Source organism: Neofelis nebulosa, chromosome 7 (genome assembly GCF_028018385.1).
Source record: "Neofelis nebulosa isolate mNeoNeb1 chromosome 7, mNeoNeb1.pri, whole genome shotgun sequence".
In the NCBI taxonomy this organism is placed as follows: domain Eukaryota; kingdom Metazoa; phylum Chordata; class Mammalia; order Carnivora; family Felidae; genus Neofelis; species Neofelis nebulosa.
Window position 1 is genome coordinate 15,676,464 of NC_080788.1, and position 7,586 is coordinate 15,684,049.

Genomic DNA, 7,586 nt, shown 5'->3' on the forward strand with positions numbered 1-7,586 from the left:
AAGAGAGATAAACTTCATAATCTGTTATCTTAAGAAATAATAAACACCCTAAAATACTCTTAACTCATTTTCTTGCTTTATAAAATGTGATTCATTACAGTGAATCCTACTTGGATCACAAGAAAGGATTCTCAATTCATTCATTCACTGAACAAATATATATATATATATATATAATATTAATATATATAAATATATAATATATATTTAAAAAATATATTTGTATATAATTTAAATATATTTAAATATAATTTAAAATTCATAATATATATTTATATGTAATATGTGAAATATTAATAATATATTAATATTAATATATAAATACATAAATACATAAATATATAAATATATAATATATATATGTTTTTAGTAGAAACACATCTCAAATTTATAGCACTTCTTGTGTGCTAAGCAGTCTGTAAACCCCTTACATTTATTAAGCTTGACAACCAATCTTTTGAAACAGGTACTTTTATTGGGCCCATTTTACAGACGTGGAAACTAAGTCGCAGAGAAATAACTTGGCCAAGGTCACACCACTGGAAAGTGGCAGAGCCAGGGTCTGAAGCTCGTAATCTAATGCCATAGTATCTTCTATATCCAGATTGCTCGGGAAGTGGGTCTAGACGTACAAAATCCAAACAATTAAAGGAGCTATCTCAGAGTCTTTCTCTGTGTTGGAGAAAGGGCTTAGCAGTTCTGCAGGATGTGGGGATGCCCTATTATGAGAAGTGCCTTTCCAAGCATGATACATATTGCATTGCCTTAACTGTTACAACTCATTTGTGATCTGTCTCTCCAGATAGGCTGTGAGTTCCCTGAGGCTCCTTCTCTGCCCGGGGTCTGCTCCCCGCCAGCGCTGGGTGCATGGGTACTTAATAAGCATGTGTTGAGTGAGAGAACCACTCCAAGTTGAGAGACATTGTATCCTGCTGCAGAGGCTGGAAAGGTACCTTGTTTTCTAGCACAGCAAAAATCTCCTAGCTACCCTGGAGGCACTTGTGAGATCCCTACATGAGCGAAAAGTTTGCAAAGTACCGCAGGCTGCCTTGTTCACTCTGGAAGTAAACCCTATGTCTAATTCACTTAAAATAGTGTTCACTTTCGGGAGCAGCTCTGTATCTGTATTGCAAAAAAAAAAAAAAAAAAAAAAAAAAAAAGAGATACTGCAGAACTGAACAAAAGGGCCCCCAGGGCGGCTCCCTCCCTTAAGCGTCCCACTTCTCCTCAGGTCACGATCTTGCAGTTCATGAGTTCGAGCCCCGCATCGGCTCTGTGCTGACAGCTCAGAACCTGGAGCCTGCTTCCGATTCTGTGCCTCCCTCCCTCTCTGCCCCTCCCCCACTCGCGCTTTGTCTCTCTCTCTCGCTCGCTCGCTGTCCCTCTCAAAAATAAATAAACATTAAAAAGTTAAAAAAAAAAAGAACTGAAGAAAACATTCACCGAATTCTTTTCCCAAGAAAACCTATCAGTGCAAAATATAGCATCTGTTTCACTTGTATGTTAAAACAGTCAGTATATTTATTAGTAGACAGATTGGTGAGAAGCCAGGGAATCTTTGACTCTTCTTAACTGAAGCTCCCACCATGAAATTCAGTATGGCTGGGTCAGGTTTGGCACGAATTTCTCACTGCTGCTTTCAGGGAGATAATCGGGGAATTCGGAGCAACGCTGGTTTTTGTGTCTGGTTTGCCCACATCAGATGAACCTTGGATGTATCGGAAACAGATCAGTTTTGAAATCTTTTCTGTGTATGTAAAGTTAAGAAACTTTCAGAGTCAGGTTCGGGACTCTACCCAGAAAAGACTGGACTGTAAAATCAGAAGGATTAAGCCATCAAAACAGCATCTAGTTACTAAAAATGCAGCCTTTGATTGCTTTCTAGACAGAGGAACTGTCACAGGAAGCTAGAGGCATTTTTCACTTCTAACTTGAGTCGTGATCTCCCAAAAATGTATATCTAAGGAGACACAAGAATGGCAATGGACTTGTTTGAACGGTGGTGATCTTCAGACAGGCATGTAATTATTACCTATCTGCAAATTGGTATGCTAATTTGCATAACAAAACCTGTGGAGGGCCATTAGAACTTGGACTTGGAAACTAAATGCCATGTTCATCATAATACAAAACTAGTACAAATACTTTTTTTTTTTTTTTTTACATAGCATTTTTTAAAAACTGGGAAAGACATAGCCACCAGTCTGGTCTGAATTACCACTGGGGATTGCAAGTTTCTCTCTTCAGGCCAAACATCTCTCCCAAGAGATGTGGCTTGGGCTTGTTTTCTGTGACGTGCAGGGACCTCTCTATACAGTTCGTCCTTTTGTCCCAGGAAAACCAGTCCCTGGACCTCCTTACACTTTTCTGTCAGCTCTGGGATCTCGGGAGTCTGGGAAAGAAAGAACTCAATCAAGACCACTCTGTGGGGCTCTGACACACCCCACGTATAGGCTGGTCCTCCCTTTGTGGTAAGACCCTTTTTGGTCTTCAAGAGTGAGTTCCTTTATGAATGACCATAGGCCCCTGTTTCCCAGGAGTCCAACAAAATCATATGTGTACATTCTAATTTGTCATCCAATTTTTTTTTCTTTTTCTTTTTTGTTTCTTTGTCATCCGATTTTCAAAGCCCTCCGGGACCCTAAGACTGTGAAGACCCCCTATTTTAAGAGGCTTATCCAAGAATAGGCACGAACTGGACCCTCAAGAGGGCATTCTGGATAAATGATAAATAATAATAAATAATCAATACATAAAAATCATTTAAAATTAAAAAAAAAGCATTTCTTAGAAACAATAGTAACTATGAACAAAATCTTTTTTTTTAATGTTTATTTTTGAGAGAGAGAAGAGAAAGACAGAGAGAGAGAGACAGAGTGTGAGTGGGGGAGGGGAGGAGAGAGACAGAGACACAGAATCTGAAGCAGACTCCAGGCTCTGAGCTGTCAGCACAGAGCCCGACACGGGGCTCGAACCCACAAACCGTGAGATCACGACCTGAGCTGAAGTGGATGCTTAACCAACTGAGCCACCCAAGCGCCATTAACTCTGCACAAAATCTTAAGATAATGTCTGAATACAATTGTTAAAGAAATTTTTTTTTTTTTTTGGAGAAGTGAAACACCTTGCAATACGTCATGACCTCAGTGTGGATCTCAGGGTTCTGATGGTTTGTGAGATGAACTGACTTCCCGTGGGGATCAGATTCGCTCTACAGGGGTTAGTCAGAGTAGATTTACAGCTTCTTCCTCCAGGAGATAATCCAAAGCTCAGACAATCTAACAAGAGATGGAGTCACATCCCCAACCCTGGCCTGTGCTTAAAAAGTGTCATGATTATCCACTGTCATTAACTCCACAGTATGGAATACAAGGTCATTCACTATCTTGCCTCTGTACGGTCTCAGTCCACACGATCCCTGACCCCTTTCACCCCCTGTCCCCGTCGCCACCCCCACTAGACTACTTTTTAATACTCAAGTGAAATACATGACATTTTCTGCATTTGCTCATGTTGTTACCACTTGGGCACATATATCTGGTACATGCCGTGTCGTCTTGGCAAAGAAGATTCCGCTCTCATTCTGCTTGACCCATTTATTGGGTAAGTTTAAGGTGTGCGATGTGTAGATCAGATACATTTATATATTGCGGTATGATCGTCACCTTAGCAGTAACGCCTCGATGACATCACAATGATCATTTCTTATTTTTGTGGTGAGAATAGTTCAGATGTAGTGTCCTAGCAATTTGGAATTATATCGTACAGTATTATTGACTGTGATCACTACGCTGTGTATTCGGTCTCCGCCTGGGTCACGTGGAATATTAATCTTTCTCCCTACTTTCTCTGATCTGGCCTTTACACCTTCCCTCACGTATAGATAACATGATGGACTGACTTGTCCACACTCGTCCTGCTGCTTGGGAGTCAGGTGTGCGTGATGGCTTTCCCACTGTGGTAAAGGTTGCTATCCGCCCACTCCAGTCTAACCAGTGTCATTTTCCGTAAGAATATAGTTGTAGCTGGGCATGTGCAATTTTTAAGAGACCTGTACTCCTCAGCCTCTCTGTGACGAGAGGTACGGAGTTGACCGGATCCTGGCCAATGGTAGGGGGATGGCAGTGGGAACCTGTCACCTGCCCCTTTTCCTCCCTCAGCTTCAACCAGACAGATGACAACAGGGGATGGCAGAGACGAGATGGAAGGACCCGGGGGACTGGAGTGGCCAGAAGCTTGCCCATCTTCCAAGACTACCACCCATGAGAAAAATAAACCTCATTCTTTAGGCTGCTGTTTTGTTAGGGTGCTCACTCTGTCTGTCTCTCTCATTTTTTTTCTTTACAACTACTTGATTTTTCTTTTTCCTTCTTTCTTTTTTGGATAGAAAGAGAGAGGGAGGACAGAGAGAGAGAGAGAAAGAGAGAATCCCAAGCAGGCCCTTAGCACGGCGCTGGACACGGGGCTCAATCCCACAGCTCTGGGACCATGACCTGAGCTGAAGTCAAGGGTCGGGCCACTCAACTGACTGAGCCACGCAGGTGCCCCTACAACCCCTTAATTTTCTACCTACCTGCCACCATGTATTGGTTTTGTGACCTTGGACAATTGATGTAACCTCCGTTTCTGGATCTGCAAGATAGAGGTGATAACTTCATGTGGTTTTGTGAGGATTCAATGAGTTGATTCATGCACAACACGACTTGGATTGGTATCTTGTGCTGTAGTTAGTGCTCAATAAACCCGCGGTATGATGATGGTGACGGTGATGCCCACCGTTACTAGCATCTTCCAAACGGTGCTTTTGTCCATCAGCTGGTCTCCCCGTCTCAGACCTGGCAGGTGCCACGCGATATTTAGTTTTGCGTTCCCAGGGCAAGGGCTATCGGAGAGTCTCCAAAATCAGTGTTGCATACATGCCGTTGAATGGTTGGTAAGGGTCTAGAGTGCTTCCTCTTTACCTCCCCCTTTTCCTCTGGGCTCCTGTCTAGACTCACGTGGGCCCCAAATTCCCCAGCCTCTCCCTACACGCGTACCCAGTAGAGGGGCTGGGAAATTCACTGCCTACCGTCCTCCTGGTCTGGTTCCCTCAGTCCCCTACACTTTGCTTCTTCAATGGGTTGCTTCTTCAGTGGGTCTTTATTGAGTGGCCATGACACCTGAAGAAGTGATGGGGCCTGCGGATAAGGTGGCAAACAGAACAGCCAAGTTCCCTCTTTTGATCGCTCTGTCCTTCTTTGGAGGGAAGACAAAAGATAAACGAGTAATCACATACCTAGACCAGAACATGACAGGTGCAGGGGAATGCCAGCGGGCACAGCCAGGTGATGTGCTAGAAAGCCCCAGAGAATGTGGTCTGAGCAATGAATGATGTCTTGGCTGGTACCTGAACCCCACATGCAGATTCGCCACGAGAAGAGTGTGACGCCCCATCGCCGCGGGTCACCTCCAGAAGCAGCCTGCGGCAGCCCCTCATCATGGATGCTCACTCTCGCTGGAATGGAAAACTACCTCCCTCCAGGGGCCCCTCACTTGCCCAGATCACCCCCTTGTCAGGAGCTGCTACCAGAGTTCTTCACTTTGGTAGTAGAAATTTCTTATATACATTTCTGAGGAAGTTTGAATCCAGGAGTTGGATGAGTGAGCCTGGGTCCTGGACGGGCACAAAAGACCCCACCATGTCTGCGACTTTTAGTCTGCCACCATCTGGAAATTCTCCGATTGTTTATAACTTACGGTGTTCAGGATATGGCGCTAAACAAAACGAAAGATCTTGAGCGCTTCCGAGAAAAATTAGTTGTAATTTTACCTAGAGGGAATAAATTAAAAAAAAAAAAACTACCCCCCTGTAATGACTGGGGTTCCTCCAGGAACCAGTGCAGGCTCTGATTCAAAGTCAAGGTGGTGGACTTATCCGATTCCGTAGACTGAGTTCTCCAGGAGGTGTGTGAATGTGCCAAGGCAGCTTACCAGGTAGCATTTGTTTGTTTGTTTGTTTGTGTTTTATTTTGTTGCCATCATCGCCCTCTCCAGACCTTAACCATTCCTGAACGGGAAGAGAGGGAACACCAACCGGTGTTGACGGAGCACCACGCCTGGGTGCCCGGCTGGCACAGAGATGCCTGGATGCTTCTGTTCCAATTCCTGTGTGGTCCTTCATCCCCGCGTAAATCTGCCCGTCCAACCCTATGCTTAGCCACGAATACAGACAACCAGCTGCAAACGCTAATATAGACAACTTAGGAGGGGGCGCTTTCTGAACGGCCAGCTCAGTTATAAATGATCAGTTATAAATAACTGATGAGTAGCAATAGCCACTGCCTGGTCCTGACTAATTTCCGAGATAATGGCAGGTGGGTGAGGGCTGGGGGCAGGTCACGGTGGAGAGAGAACAAGTAGATCAAGGTATTTGTTGGGCTTAACTGAGCGTCTGCTCGGATCCCTCCTGCCCCCAATTCAAACCAAACCCGTGGATCCCTTATATTTAAACATGACCCCTGGAGTGCACATTGCTTCAATAAAAGTATCCGTGTTTTGCCATAGCTCAGAATTCTCTCTTACTGTTTCACTGCGTGTTCTTTTGTCAGTGGAACCTCACGTGGACGCTTCTGTGCGGCACAGAGTTTGGTAGGAAGAATTGCCATGAGCCCCATTCAGGTTTTTAGCCATTGAGGTGCCTAGGAAAAGGGCGTCATCTCAAAGGTGGTTTCACCTGAAAGGCAGCCCCTAGGTATGATTTTGATGTGTGGGATTGTGGTGGCTCACAGCCATGGCTACTTTAGGCTTGCCTGGGAGGTTTTTTTGTTTGTTTGTTTTAAGTTTATTTATTCATTTTGAGAGAGAGAGAGAGAGAAAGATAGAGAGAGAGAGAGAGAGAACATGAGTGGAGGAGGGGCAAAGAGAGAAGGAGAGAGAGAATCCTAAGCAGGCTCCACACTGACAGTGTGGATCCCAACGTGGGGCTGGAACCCACAAACCATAAGATTATGACCTGAGCCAAAACCAAGAGTAGGACACTCAACCCACTGAGCCACCCAGGCACCCCTCACCTGGGAGGTTTTAAACGACCGAGTCAGCCCCGGGGAGTTTGTTTTCACGATCTGGGCTGGGGCTGAAACTATTAACGCTTTAAAAACAGCATTCTAGATTATTCCAATATGCCTTCGGTTGACACTCTCTGCATGAAGACTTTTTTTTTTTTTTTTTTTTTTTTTTTAAATTTTTTTCAACGTTTTTTATTTATTTTTGGGACAGAGAGAGACAGAGCATGAACGGGGGAGGGGCAGAGAGAGAGGGAGACACAGAATCGGAAACAGGCTCCAGGCTCCGAGCCATCAGCCCAGAGCCCGACGCGGGGCTCGAACTCACGGACCGCGAGATCGTGACCTGGCTGAAGTCGGACGCTTAACCGACTGCGCCACCCAGGCGCCCCTGCATGAAGACTTTTTAAAAAACAGAAAGCATCGACAAAGTTTCTTTCTCTTATTTCTCCAATTTCAATGCCTGAAAATGGCATTTTTTATCAGTTGCTGCAGATGAGGAATAGAAAAGCCCGGTTATCTAAGAAATTATTGCATCTGGCATGC

At 44.5% G+C, this 7,586-nt stretch overlaps 1 long non-coding RNA gene across 1 annotated transcript; it reads left to right on the forward strand.

Annotated features, from left to right (window-relative positions):
• Positions 1-3,744: 3,744 nt before the first annotated feature.
• LOC131518124 (uncharacterized) lies at positions 3,745-4,293 on the forward strand. Its single transcript, XR_009264930.1, has 2 exons — positions 3,745-4,081; positions 4,161-4,293. It is a non-coding gene; the product is annotated as an uncharacterized LOC131518124 (long non-coding RNA).
• Positions 4,294-7,586: the final 3,293 nt, after the last annotated feature.